Consider the following 14,843-nt stretch of genomic DNA (forward strand, 5'->3'; position numbering starts at 1 on the left):
CAGGAGCGGTCACGAGCGGGCCCTAGAGGCCGCTCGCGTGACCGTGCGTACGTAATATAACGATGATTGGTGATTGTTGCTCGGAACACACCGGACCATCGATAACGATTCTCCATAGCATGAAAGTGTCTGCGTAATTACTCGAACATCGGGAGCGCGCGTAACTCGATACAAATTGCCCAGGGTGAATCGTATCTGCGTAGTCCCTGTAATCGTGAACGATGGACATTTCCTAATTGGCAGATCAGGTTGATGCAGAATGCATCGGGGGCAAAGTACGCGGCGCCTTACGCGTTTATCAGTCGACTCGGAGAGGTCGATTCTCGGAGAAATGCCGCGTGCGATGTTCCTCGCTAAGAAGCTCCGCTCGAGATGTTTATCTTCGGGAATAATTTCACATACTCGCAATTATGTTTAGTCGAAAGAATAACTCGTTATCTCAATGTCCCTCATTTTGAGAGATACTATTAGGTAACTCTTTCTGATCCCCGGAGAACTTGCCCGGGCATCGCTCGAGGTTCGTTTCAATTCCCGGGAAAATCGGAGGAGGACGCGTGCCCTGAGAATTCACGCATGGCAAATGAAAGGGCATAAATCGGGAGCTCGACTGGGAGCAGAGAGAGAGAGAGAGAGAGAGAGAGAGAGAGAGAGAGAGAGAGAGAGAGAGAGAGAGAGAGAGAGAGTTACCCGGGCATTCTTCGGGTAGCCGTGGCAACTCGGTAAGCTTCTTATTGTCGACGCTCGATTCGATCCGACACTCTCGGCGTACCGGTCGCACGTTTTCGACCTGGTTTCGGCTTCGGTCAGGTTACGAGGCAGCCGTTGTTTCTGAAAATAGTTCTCGACGAAGCTTGTTTTATCAAGGACTGGTAAATTTCTTTTAATATCTTCAACGTTTCTCGCACTAGGAATTTTATTCGGTAGGTTTAGGGGAGCGGAAGGCGCTTTGCGAATTACAATCTTACAGATTAATTTCACGCGCAAGCGAGAAGCTTTTCTATACGCCATTTCCTCGTGAGGGAATGCTCTCACGTTCTCACACAAGGATCCTTCGGCATTTATCCGTCCGCTCGATTCATATCGCCGAAGCTGAAAGGGTTAACGCCTAGGATCATCCATAATCGCGGTATCCGACAGGATCGCCGTTCCCGCCGGCTCGACGTGGCGGAGGATCCACCTCGGTTGAATTTCTGTGCACGTCTGTCGGGCGAAACTTGCTTATCGTAATTTAGAACGGTCATATTGATAGAGTTTCTCGAGAAACGAAGAGGCAGAATGCCAAGACAACGACGACGGTAAAGTAGGGCCCGCGTAAGGAATCCGCCGTGGCATTCGCTACATCTCACGTTTAACGTGACGTCGACGATAGAGATCGTTAGGCATGGTATGCCAGACAATAATAAACAGCGGACTCACCCCCGTCGTGCCATTCTCGGGGTCGCTGTTAGTGTCGCTCGCGACTGTCACAATAACCGGCAGGTGGCCTGTGTAATCGCCGCGACGAGTTCTATACGTATGAATGAGAGAAAAACATGCGCGAGACCCACGAGTTCTGATAACAGCTCTGGTCTCTCCGGCTGAACGTAATAACGAAATCCCGCTTTCGTACAGGTGGATAATAACGGAGATTAGGATAACGGCGCATTTCGATTATTTCTCGTAGCCGGAATTGCACATGCAGCAGTCGCAAATGCGCTCTCGCCCCGACGTAACGATTAGTTTTTATCTCGCGCGGATAGTAAAAAAATCGCGAGTCTTAATTAAATCCGACTTGATGGTGGGGCAGGTGATCGAGGACGCGCGGACCATTTGTGTATATTTTTCGTGCATTCGGCTCTCGTGAAACTTTCACACAATTTCCGTGCACTTGCGCGTATCGAATTTTCGTAAAGTGCGTGCGCGTCGAAGCGCAGCGAAGTCGGCCTGTTCCCCTGCGATCTGTAATGCGTTTCCTGATGTTTCGCCGGACGGCGTCGAGTGGTCTAATTGGGAAACGGGTGGAACCGATCGACGTAGTCGCTTCTCGCAGCCCGAGATCGCACTAATTTGGGACGCTTCGCGTCCCGCAGCGGCCGCAGCTTGTGGGTTCGCCGCTGATCGGATTACCTGCGGGACTACCTGTCGGCCGTGACAAACGCACGGTATCCTACTGACGAGCCGCATTTCCAATTCATAAACGCCGCGCGCGATTACTCCAGACGAGGGAAAAAAGTGCTGGGAGAGAACACGCGGCCTCGACGCTTCGAACAATCGACATTAATTAACGATGACGTATCGCGCCGTTAACTCGATAATCGCGCGATGATTGACGACGCGAAATCGCGGAATGATCGATCCTCGCCGATTATGTATTATAATTCTGATTTTATCGCTTTCGGGGCAAGTCCCGCGCGGGGCGCGCTGCGCAATTAAGATCCGTAAAGTCTATCGACGGCTCTGATTCGCGACGAGGATCGCCCCGGCATCGCGCCATGTGCTTTTCCTCTCCCAACGTCTCTCGCGGCACAGATTGCCACGGTGGCTCGTGAATATTTCACTGCCACGTCAGCCAGCCAGCCCGCCAGCCAACCCAACACCGAAGGAAGGTGTAACGCAAACGTCATAACTGTCAAGTGTAATATCCACCTTGACGCGCGTTTAATTCGCTAATTTGTCAGATGAGGGACAATCCGCTAAAGACGCTGGCCCGGCTGGGTGGTCTCGATGCACTTACTTTAGATCGCGCGATCTCGCGTCGGAATTCATGTCCTCGAGGAGCCGGGTTTCAGCAGTAATAGATGTATACTTTCCATATACGCGACGCGCTACACCGAATTACGGGCTACCGGAGGCTCGAGGAACGGAACGACCGTTTTTATCGCGCGACGAAATTTTCACGAGGAACAATGACACCGGCCGTTAAGCGAAAGCGATTCCCCCAGATCCATTTCGACCTGGGTTAGTTGGCCGAAGTCTATTGTCCCTCGTAATCTCGTCCGCTATGCTCACGCTCACGCGCGTCACTTCTACGAGCAGCGTCGCGCTATCGCCCACACATTTCTCGCCGCTAGCTTCGATTCTCTCCCCGGACACTTTGTGCTGCACACACACACACACACAGAGAGAGAGAGAGAGAGAGAGAGAGATGTATATACATATATACACAACTTGACGTCACACATCCCTGACGCACGCTCAACGAAGCGCAAAGTGCCGTCGGCGCCGCCGTTTGAAGAATTAAAGCGGATGTTGCACGCGATAGTCCAATCGATGAAGATATTCCTGGCCGTCGCGACTTTAGGATTTGACATTCGGTACGCGCGTGAAAGAGTATCAGGTAGGAGTGGGGGCGTTCGAATCTGCTCAGAAAGAGAGAGAGAGAGAGAGAGAAAGAGTGAGCGAGAGTGAGAAATCGAGAGCCTCTCGTGTAGTCTTACGTAATCGAAGAGAGAATAGCGTGTATTCTCGGAGAGACGCGAAATGAAGATATCCTCTTTTCGGGATAGCGCGGGATATCAATTTCACGAATCATTCCGTAGATTCTAATCTCCTCTCACTGTGTGTTTCCCGTCTCGACGTACGGCTGCCGGCCTGCCCGGGATACCGTGAGACAGGGTCGAGTGCGGAATAACAAGGTGGGTGGAGCGGAGAGGAGCGTTTCCTTTCGTTAAAGTAGGAAATCTCGTGTGGACCAGCGATCGTGAGAACGACTCGTGGGCGTTTCTCGTGGGCCTACCCGTGCGCGCGCGCGTCTCGTTAATTCGCCCGTCTAATGACACGGAACCACCGTATCATTATTAGACGTAATCCGTTAATAGTCCGCGATGTCGGCGCCGCTCTGAAAAAAGTCCCCTTCGCCGCGAGACGCGAAACGCACGGCGGGACGAATTTTCTTCTTGCGCGATTCGCCAAATTTTCACTTCGTTATTTCATTACGACTCGCTCGAAGCGAAAACGACGCGCACTTGATGCGCGCGAAGAACGTCTGAAATGCGGGAAAGATGAAAAGCAGGTAATTAAAGGGGCAATTAAAGAGCGAAGCAATGGGTGAATTATTCGTTCAGTTAGAACACATTTCTTTCAATTTGAGCAATTCGATGCGTATCGCCTGCGGGAGATTAAAAATTCGCGGGCTGCTGTTGCGAATTGTGCAAAAACGTCAATTAAGCGTTTAGCATTGCATCACGGCGGCGGCGGCGGCGGTCGAGGAGGTTTCCGATCGACGCTAATCCCGTAAATTCTACGACAGCGACTACGAGCTCTCCGGCTCGTACAACGCGTAATTGGTTCCCCGCGCAGCTGGGATTACATTCCCAGCGAGCGTGGCTTGTTTCATGGTTAGGCACGGACGATGACCGCGGGGATACACGAGGAAATACGCTGCGGGAACATCGCGATGCGAGTGTAGGATTATTAGAGATTCGACGTTCGTCGCGCGAAAAGTAAAGATGTCCGAAGGGATCCTCTTTGAGATTGAAGATCGAAAGGAGCTCTTTTTGGTTTTCACGACGATCTTCTCCGTATCTGAATTGTTTTCTTGCAATCGCTCTCTCTCTCTCTCTCCCCCCTCTCCCTCTCTCCCTCTTATGTCTCTGGTGTGTGTATAAAATGTTTAGCGTAATTGCAAGTGGGGAAACTTTTTCAATCAGCGCAGGCGATTGCTTTCCGTTGCACTCGCGCGACCTCGTTTACGAGGACATTCGTAATACTTTAACGCAATTATATGTAACTGTGCGCGAAGTCGAGCCGCCATTACCACTTCCAGCTGCGCGGTACAGCTACTTTAGCTGGCCGCTGAGAAGGGTAGAAGCGTGGCTCAAAGGGGTTATTTTAGGAACAGGAAGGTGGCCGTCCGATGGGACGTTCGCGTCTCTCTCCGGACGACCCGCTTCCATTCTTCGCTTTGAAACTTCCGCTGCTCTGTGTTGCGGATGTGTCACCGGGTGGTTGTGACGCATGCGAAATCGCGAAGCGAAATATTATTCCTCGCCGTGTCTCCCGTTAATCGATAATCGGATAATCGAGGTTCCCTGTATTCGAACGAGGCGCACAATTCGCGACGATAAATCCCGCAACATCGGTTTTTCAAATTCCTCGAAAAACAAATTTACCCGTGTGTCTATGTGTGAAATTAGACCTTCAAATCCGAAAGAATAAACCAAACTGTGCAGCTCTTTCAATCGCTCATCGTTTGCGCAGCACTAGTTGCCGGAAAATTTTGGTTGCCGAACAATCTTGCGGAGGCTAATGAAAAAAGCTCCCGTTATCACCCGTCCGGAATTTTGTAGAAATATCCTTTAAACTGCAGATGTGCAAACGAAATCCGTCCGGAAAGAGGAGAGGAAGAAAAGAAAAGATATAAAGTGAAGTAGAGAAATCGAGACTCGAGAAGCGTCTGTGAGGCGAACGCCTCGGTGAATCTTGTCGCAATTCGTGTTTATGCGATGCTCGTAAGAATTTTCTGTGGCGACACGAAGACAGTGACGACACTTCGTATCCTGGAATACGCTATGATACCGTAAACGCCCCCTCTCCCCCTTGCTTCGCCCCATAAACTCTAGCGAGGTACTGGTAGCGGTACGTACACATTCGCGCAGAAGAAAATACAAATGCAGGTCAATATAGACCATAGAAAGTGCCGGGATACAATCGATCGTCGTAAATCGCCGATCCGACGTTTTATGCTTGCGCGTACGCGCGGTATTCCCCCCCCGCGTCTTTTCCGCAAATATTTATCTTCCTCGCGCTTCTCGACAATCGTCAGGAACATTCGCGGACGATTCGACGACGGCGTTTCTCGCTTGCCGGCGCGAAAAATCTTGCCTCCTTGTTATTACGTCAGAGCGAATGGAACGTCGCGTCGGTGATCGGCTTAGGAATTCGCCCGCACTAAATGAAGTAACGATCGATCGCGCGCGCGCTCTTCATTCCAATTTCAATATTCCTGAATAAGCGGCCGTTATAGATCGCGTTATTTGCTTGTATATTTCCCTCGGCGAATCGGCGGCCGCAATAATTTTGCGCCGGGGCATCGTCGCGCGCACTTCTCTGTCCGACCGAGAGAGGAAATTTCATAAAGATCGCGTCCGCTCGCGCGCGGAGGAAATTCCGCAAAGGACGATAACCGAAATTGCGTTTCTGATTCGTCGAAGACGATACTTTCGGTACGCTGAGGGAAGCGCGGCGTCTTTCTTGAGCATCGTGGCGTGGCTTTAGCCGCGCGGGGAAAGAGAGAGGACGGGACGAACGCTCCAAGGATTAAACCTGTCCTTCCCTCCTCTCGCCGTCGCTCCCTTTCCCTTTTCCGCTCGTCCGTCGAGACAAATCGACGTTTCGGCGCTGGAAAAGCGCTAGCTCGGCGGCGAGCTCAAAGGCGACAACGCCGGCTTTTCTAAGATGATCCCCGCGAAGCGCATCGTCTGCTGCGCTTAATTAACTTTAATTAATCCGCGCCGCCCGGGGATTTCGCGTCTCGCCGAGATTAAGAGCAGCGAGATTAACATACCGGCGACCGAGCGCAGTCCCGGGGTATGCGACGACGAGGGTATGCCAGAGATACGCGCGCTAATTCCTCTTTCGAGCTGGCGCTACGCGCGATTTGCCGGAGTTTGCCCGTCCGAGCTGGATGAGCTGCAAAAATTTGAATCGCCGAGTTAAATTCGTCACTTCGTCTCACGTGCGTTCACGCGTGCGTGACGCGGAGGCGAAGAATGTATGTGTGTGTGTGTGTGTGTGTGTGCCCACGTGTGTCGTGTACGTGTGCATCTATCTGATAAGCCGATTACGAGGATACATCGTTGTTAAGCCGATCGGGTCGATTTTCTGGGTCGATACTTCTTCCTCCAGCTGAGCCCGGCCGTCGTCTTATGAGCTCTCTCGTCGTCTACGTCGATCTCGGTTCTTCATTTGCCGCTTCGTTGAAGATTCGTTTCTGGAGATATGGCCTTGCGCGCGGAAATTACTAATAATCGGTGGATTAACGATCGGGGAATCCAATGGATGGTGTTAAACCTCTTGCCGGCGAAAGCTGTGACGCGATCGAGCGAGATGCTCTTTCGTTTTCTCTCTCTCTCTCTCTCTCTCTCTCTCTCTGTCTCTCCCTCTCTCATTCTTCCTTACTCTTTTTGTGAGATAATAATTTATGGAATATTTCAGTGGAATCTGAATCGCGTTTATTTTCTTTTTCATTTTTCCATAAGGCGCGCGGGACTCTCAAGTATTCTCGCGAGTGCGATTGTACGTCGCACTCGAGAGAGATTTTGTCTAAACGGCGAGCTATTCTTGCAGCCGCATTTGCAAACCGCGAGAGATTGCCGGAGGGGCATGCTCAATGTAAAGCGCAGATTGCACGTGCGACGAGTTGCGGCAATCGATTTGCACGGATGTAGAACATGCTCCAATTTGCGTGAGAATTGCACGCGTGTAAGAATTGCACTGCGTTGGTTCTTCGTCTGTCGGAACAGAGAGCACGCTCCCTTGGCGTTCCAGCGACGATAATTATCCAAATATTTTTCCAAAGATTGATATATTGAAAATACATTTTCAACTTATGCGCGTCATAAGCGTGCGGAATTACAAAATGATTTCGTTGCGCTTGAAAATTTCGCGAAACTCGGCAGCCGATTCGCTACGAATAATCGATAATGATCGTTGGTGAAACGACGCGTGAAAAAAAATTTATCTCCTTGGCGGACTAAAAGCGAACGTCACTGAACCATATTCGCCGCATGCGCCGAATGCAAATCAGGCGGGATTGCATATGCGACGCGCGGCGCATAGAGCGAGTGCATTCGTTGCATTCGCACGCGCGGAAGTAGAATCGTTGAAAGCGAGAAAAGGCTGGTGAAATCAAACGGTAGTCGCGCAACGAGGGGAACGACCCGACGCGCGACGCGTTGCGGCGGGAATGGGCGGCAAAGGAAACGCATTCAAATTGTCATTTTTATCTCGTTGGGATCGGAGGAGGCCGCGAGGCGACCTTTGCCGGCGTACGAGTCTCGCGTATCGTATCCGGTGATCGCGCGAGAACTTTGAAATACGAGACGCACCTGCGCTGCATCGCGCATATACACGGTGTCCCGGCGAATCGGCAGCGTGGATCGCGGGGTGTCCTTCGATAAATTCCAACAGTCGGGATATTCGCTTTTTCGGCCGATATTTCACGTCGCCCGCGCGCCGCGCCGGCAGCCTTAATTCGCATCGGCCGATCGATTGCTCCGGCAGTCCGGATGGACCGCAGTCTCGCCGAGAGAATTGCCCGATACTCGGCGCATCACCCCGTATCTCCGCTCGAGACACGTGTCCCGCGCGATGCGCGAGGGAAACCGCGCACGAATCTTCCGCCCGCAGAATTTTCCGCCAACTCGATAACGGCGCGCCGAGAGCTTGAGAAGTGGATTTTTATTTCTCGCCGACGCATACGCAAACATTTGCATAAAATATTTACGAGATCGAGCGATACATGCGCTGCAGTCCGCCGCTGCTGCTGCTGCCGCTGGTGTTGCTTTTGCTCGTTTACGCGCGCGCGCGCGCGCGCGCATACGTTGGAGAAGTAAATAAATAACAACGGGGCTGACGTCGCGCGCGCGTCGGCGGCACATCTTCGAGATATTTTTATCAGTTTGTAATTCGACAAGAATGTGCCGCGACTACCGAGAAATCTGGAATCGTCGTATCGGCCGGCCGGCGCGCGTGATAACACCGCCGCGCCTTTATTTTTAGAAGCCTGACGCGTCGATTCTATTATCAGTTTCCACGCGTCGCGCAGATGACAAGGGATAACAACGAATAATACGCGAGAGTCGAGCTCTCGTTCGCTTTTGTCAAGCGAGACGTTTGCTGACAGCCGAAAGAGAAGTACGTGGACGTAATTGTAACAAGTGTCTATTACATCGGTCGGAACAATTGTCCCGGGTATCCTCGTGTGCGTGAGCGTGCGTGAACGACCATTGCGCCGCGATTATCCGGCGAGTATTTCGCGTAATGAGGAAAACTCACACTCGTGGCTATACAACTAGGACTAGTTCCCAGAAGCAAAACTAGAATTTTGGGTTAAATCTAAAATTAGAAGTAGAATCGTAGAATTGGACCAGAGAATTAAGACTAGGACCGGGACTAAATCTAGAAGTAGGATTGAAACTAGGACTAGAAGTAACCGGAATCACATCCCGAATCAACGGGGGGTATTATAGGGAGTATTCATACCTTCCGACCTTATGGTTACGGTCGCTTGAAATTTACTCGAAAATGTCGAGGAGGGCCATTCTTCCCAACCTCAAAACCGTATCGTCCTGGGAATTAAAAAGACAACCTTCGGTATGAGACCGAACTATGGATATACCGCTTTAAGATTCCTGCTAAGAGCAGAGATTACGGTTAGAAGGCCGACTAGGCGAAGGGAAAGGAGCGAGCGGAAGTGGAAATCGCGTAGAAAACGCGATTCATCCGGAGGATGTACCGGTGGTTTGTTCCCGAGGTTAGTTTTCCGGAGTCACAGCAGTCGTCTCGCGCGCGCGATGCCATGCCATGCCATGCGATGCGATGCGATGCGGTGCGATGGGGAGGGGGAGGGGGGGTAGGGGGGAGTTGCGTAGGAGTGGCGGCAGTGGAAGGGGCTCGACGTCGCGCACGCGCCAGCTCCGCTTCCCCGTCCGGTCAGTCGTGCGTGGCCCTTCACATGTTTTGCGTCGCGTCGCATCGCACGCTCCGCCGTTAATAAATCGCGCGCTCGCGGTTGCTCGGGGCTGCTTTCTCTCTCGCCCTCGCTCTCACGCTCCCCTTCGCTTCCTCCGGTTGACCGTCCCGCCCGCACCAGCATCCCGGGCGACTCGTATCCTCGTCGACGTCATCTGACGCGTGAGCTCCGAGAACTGTCCGACAGGCGAGGACGAAAACAGGAGGAGCGTCCTCTCGCAACGATAACCGTGACGTTCGCGCATGTGAGTGTGTACCATACGTGTGTGTGTGTGTGTGTGTGTGCGTGCGCGTGCGTGTGTTGTGTAATCCGCGTGTAGGTGCGGATTCGGGTGTGTGGTCTTCGCACGCGCGCGCGACGCCCGGGCCGGAGGTCCGCTGCAACGTGAGAACGAAGGAAGTGTCATTCGCGTGCCACCGGAGCACGTGGCACCTCGTGGCAGTTTGAGCGTGTCCTTCGCGACGCAGTGTCGTCCGGCGTGAGAATTTTCCGTACATTCTTCCCGTCCCGCGACAACGACGACGACGACGACGACGACGACGACGATGACGACACGACTCAGATCCGCGACTACTTCGATCCGTCGCGACGCCGATTAGACGCGAATCAGACGGCCAGCTAACGTTCTTATCAAAGGTCCCGCTCGTCTCTCTTGGGTTCGAGAATTTCCGTCAAAAGAGTGCGGTGGCGCGCGCTTACGCGGAGATTCACTCACGCACTTCGTCGCACGCTACGATCCAAGATTGACATTTTGAGATGCTCCGCCGCGTAGAAGAGAGCGAGCGTGTTACTCCTGAAAATTATCGCAAGATGAAAACGCGATAAAAACATCGCACAGTGTCCGTACGACACATACGCGTCCTATCTCGTCCTTCAAGTTCGCCCGCACGTAATCACCCGTGCAGTGTGGGGCTCTCCGTCGTGACGATACAGTTACGATCGTGTTCGATAAACAGTGATTGCGCTCGGCACGGCAAGAAAACGCTTACAAACTGCGTTGCGCGCGAGAGGATTGTGCACACGTGTTTGTGCGCGATTTACACAGCGTCGTGAAAAAGTGGAGTAAGGAGGAGCGCGCAGGGTACATCGTGAGATCGCAGGACGAGCGCGTTTGGTCCGTCGCGACGAGATTTCCGCCGTCCGTGTGTCGCGCTCGCTTCCTTTCGCCGCGCGGCCTTCCTCCCTCCGTCGCGCCTGTCCGCCACGATCCATCCCTTTCTCCTTCGCGAGTGCGAGGCCCGACGAGTGCAAGCCCTCTACTACTGTGCTCCGCGGACTGTGTCCGCGACTCGTGCTACGTACCTGCTTGCCTGCCCGCTCGCCTGCACCCTGCAACCCCCCCGACCAGTGCCGCTGTCCCACCCCCGTGAGAGGCCAACGTGGGATCGATATTTACGAGGTAAGATGGCTCGTCGCCTCTCTACTACGCGACTGAAAGTCGCGAGCATTCCGAGCCGAACGGCGGCCGTGCGTTTCGCGCTCGCGTGCATTGACAATTTTATTACGATCTCGAGGAGAGATATCGGCCCGGAATCTTTCATATTGGGGATTCGTAAAAGGGATAGAAGGAGTGGATGCCGAGCGGTCATTGTTTCCCACGCTCATCTTTTTACTCGTGAAAGTGTACACAGAGGAGAGAGATTCTTTTTAGCTGAATTAGGTCGCACTTTTTACCGCCTTAAAGTGAAATAAATATATCAACTTGCGTTGAAGGGAAAGGAAATGAAGTTTCAGGCGTAGTACACTGGTTCAGATAAAAAAAAGAAACAGACTTAAAATTGACACGTTGTATCCGCAAACTCGGCGCGCGTAATTTTTACATTTCCCAGTGCGACGTTAAATTTCAATTTAATTACTGGAATTTTATCTAATCAGTTTCTGGCCTCTCTTTTGAGCAACACTGGAGTGATTGTCCGAACGTTTAATTGATCTTATTTTCGGAAAGAAAAAAGATTCGAGCCAGCGTATCGCGCTTCGAAAAATCTGGGACCGTGGTGATTGAAAGGCACACCGACACCTCGTTTTCCTTCTTCCAGTTGTTGTTCCGGCGAAATCGCTACGATATTCCCTACGCGATTCCTAGCGCGTCGAGTAATGGCACGCGCGAAATCCCGTTTGGTTACAAAGTGGCAGCGTGAAAATGCGGATGCGTAAATAAAGGGCGTTACGTAATCCGTCGTGTTCTCTCTCTCTCTCTCTCTCTCTCTCTCTCTCTCTCTCTCTCTCGGCCGGCTCGTATGTTTGTGCGGTAAATATACCTAATGCAAAAGCGTGCCCGCGCCCGCGCCGGTAACCGCGCGCTCTTTTGGCATGGTTTACGCGGGGTTTACGTATTTGATCGTAAAGACGCATAAACAGTTCTGGAATCTGACCAGAAACCGCAACGTCGATCCGCGTGCCGAGCCAATGCGAATCCGTTCGCGAGTGCGAATTCGCGAGTGCTGTTCGTTAATCGAAGCGCGAACCGCCGAGAGGAGAGCGAAAGAGAACGCTCTCCTCTCCACCGGCGAGAGAGGAAATTCGCGACGAACGCCGGAAACGGAACAAATATCTGCACCCTGCTTGCGCAATATCGGCCGCATTAAAGGCCGATAAAAGTAATTATTTCGCGAGTAGTTTTCATTAGCATTGGAACATTAGTGTTATTTCGATCAAAAGCACAGATGTATATAAACGGAAATACTAGAGACGCTGGGAGTAAACGAAACTCAAAGCACTTATTAAGCAAGCAATTTTATTTAACGGAAGAAATATAAATGCAAATTGGAGATTAAGGGAGAACGTAAAATAAAATATTATATCGTTTAAACGACTTTATTAAGCGATCAGGAAGGTGCGTGAATAACGGGACGTTTCTCTCTGGCTTTTTTGGCCTCATCCCGATGATATTACTCTTGCAATAACGGTACATCGTACGATGTATTAGCGGTTAATATGTTTTTTTTTGCGATTTATTTCTTTTTCTGCTCTCCAAGTGGCCGGCGAACGGCGAGAAATTCTAATTGCCCAATTAAATCGCTCTCGTAGGTCAAATAATATCATGTTTGCGAGCGCACCTGTGAGTGCTGTCCGCTGACTCGAAGTGGGGCAATTATACAGAAAGAGACTACCGTGTTCGTAAAGTGGTCGCGGTATTACTTAAAACATTCCAGTTCCCCCTGTCTCCGCTCCCTACGCCGCCCATTCGGAATTCAATCCAGACGCGTGTTATTATAGATTGTCGGCTGAGTAACGAGCAGCTTTTCTACCGTTTTACGTTGTAATGCAGGTAATTACTTGACCAGCGAATGCACCGGCTTCGGTCGTTTAGTCGCATTCCCGGCATTCCGAAGTTGCCAGTATGCGACGTGCGCGCGTGCACGGTGATATAACGTTGCGCGCGTCTTGTCACCTGGCGGGAAACGCCGGGAAATCCGTCTTGATTCGTCGAGGATTCAGCCCGCTGATGCCCCGCCGTTTAATCTCGATCTTATTTCATGCCGTCGCCCATTGTCCCCGGATCTTGCCGGTGCAGACATCCGCGACAAATATTCGCTTTCAAGCGCTGAACTGCGAACCCTATTCACGGTCGTTCGCGCGACGAATAAAGGATTCCCTCTTTCTCTCTCTCTCTCTCTCTCTCTCTCTCTCTCTCTCTCTGTTGCACGCGCGTGCGTAACACGGAGTCGCGCTCACGTCTCAGCAGGCGGCATCCTCGCTCCTCGAGGCCGACGACGCCGGCCGGGATTCTGACTTTTCGGCAAAACGTGTTTTCGCACGAGAGTGCCATTCTTCTTCTCACGTTCGCCTCGACGATACGCTTTTGAGAGGAGGAAGTAGACGCGCGTGACTTTTCGGAACACCCTATGCGTGCGTGCGCGCGCGCGCGAGTGAGCGCGGAAAAGGCGATCGTTAATGTGTTTACTTTGAAAGCAAGTCCAAGCTTCCACTTGCGTAACGTCCTAGGAAGCTGCTCGCGAGCCGTGCCGAAGTGCGTTGTAAAAACGAAGACTACTTTCTGAACCAGCTGCAGTTTCCGGTGTCTCTCGAGCTTCTTTCCTTTTTTTTTCCTCTTTCTTCCCTCCCCCGCTCCCTGCCGTCCTCGGCCTGACGTTTCTATCGTAAACCAGTCAGGTCTAAAAATTCCGAACGATGAGGTAAATCTCATCTTTTCTCGGGAAGATGTCGGAGATACGCCGCGAATAGGCACACAGCGGGGGTTATTGCGTGGAAGCCTCCCCGTCGTCCTTATTAGGATTTCTTAATCCTCGCTGCGTCTAAATTCCCATGACGATATCGGTCTTCCCTCTGGCTCACCCTCTGGCGGCGGTCGCATAGCGCGACTTCCACCCCTCGCGCGTATACCCCAAAAGTTTGTCGACGCTGCGCGTCGCCCTGTCGCCCCGACGAAATGTCACGTGACCGAAATGTCAGCGGTGCTCTTGGCGTTAGCGGGGGTGACCGGGTGGCACGGCTGGGGCTCGCTCTGGCGTCTCGCGGTCGGTGGGGGTGAACAAGAGCCGGAATCCCGATACAGGAAGCCATCGCGCGCCACCACCGCGCGCGCGGTGTGAACATTTCGTTTTTCGTGTATTGCGTGCGTCAAAAGTACACTCGCGCGACGAAAAATCCCGGTTGAACGAATGGCGTTTGCACGCTTGAGCGCACACTAAAAACTCAAGCAGGCGAATTAATGGGTCGGTAAGAATTTTCAGCAACGTAAGACCATCGTGTTGTAAAAGTTCGATCTGTGATTGATCAATTCGCTCGATCATATTGCTCAAATTCTCTTGTACGGAAGATACTTGTATTAAGCTCCAGCGAGGAGAATTACAAGTGAGAAAGAAAACAAAAGTGCGAACATGAAGGACGCTAACGCTAAGTAAACCTCGGGGAACGTCAGACGCCGATTAATTCCAAATTTTTTTAGGTATTTTTTTTTTAGGTATTTTTTATGTCAAAATGTAAAGAAATTTGTTATCATTTTTAGCTTAAATTAATTTTTTCAATTTTTTCGAAATTTTGCAAGTTTTGCACAAGCACTATTTTATACATATTTAAAACAATATTTCTTAAAAACATATATATCTGATTTGTTGGAACTTACTTGCATACACATGTCGCCGATTATGAATCAGAACCATTTTGTAAAATTTAAAATGACGGATCTAATATGGCTGACGTTATTGTT

The 14,843-nt window shown here is 51.4% G+C and overlaps 1 protein-coding gene across 3 annotated transcripts in view; it reads left to right on the forward strand.

Annotated features, from left to right (window-relative positions):
* The window catches only part of bsk (mitogen-activated protein kinase dJNK), a 136,957-nt gene that overhangs the window by 24,254 nt on the left and 97,860 nt on the right, over window positions 1-14,843 (forward strand). Inside the window, exon 1 of one of the 3 annotated variants that reach the window (XM_025300250.1) lies at window positions 9,675-11,072. The exons of the other annotated variants lie outside the window; for them this stretch is intronic. The gene's annotated coding sequence lies outside the window, so the exon portion shown is untranslated. Of the gene's footprint in view, window positions 1-9,674; window positions 11,073-14,843 lie in introns of those variants that run through there. 3 annotated transcript variants of the gene reach the window in all.

Source organism: Harpegnathos saltator, unplaced genomic scaffold (genome assembly GCF_003227715.2).
Source record: "Harpegnathos saltator strain DR-91 unplaced genomic scaffold, Hsal_v8.6 scaffold343, whole genome shotgun sequence".
NCBI lineage: Eukaryota > Metazoa > Arthropoda > Insecta > Hymenoptera > Formicidae > Harpegnathos > Harpegnathos saltator.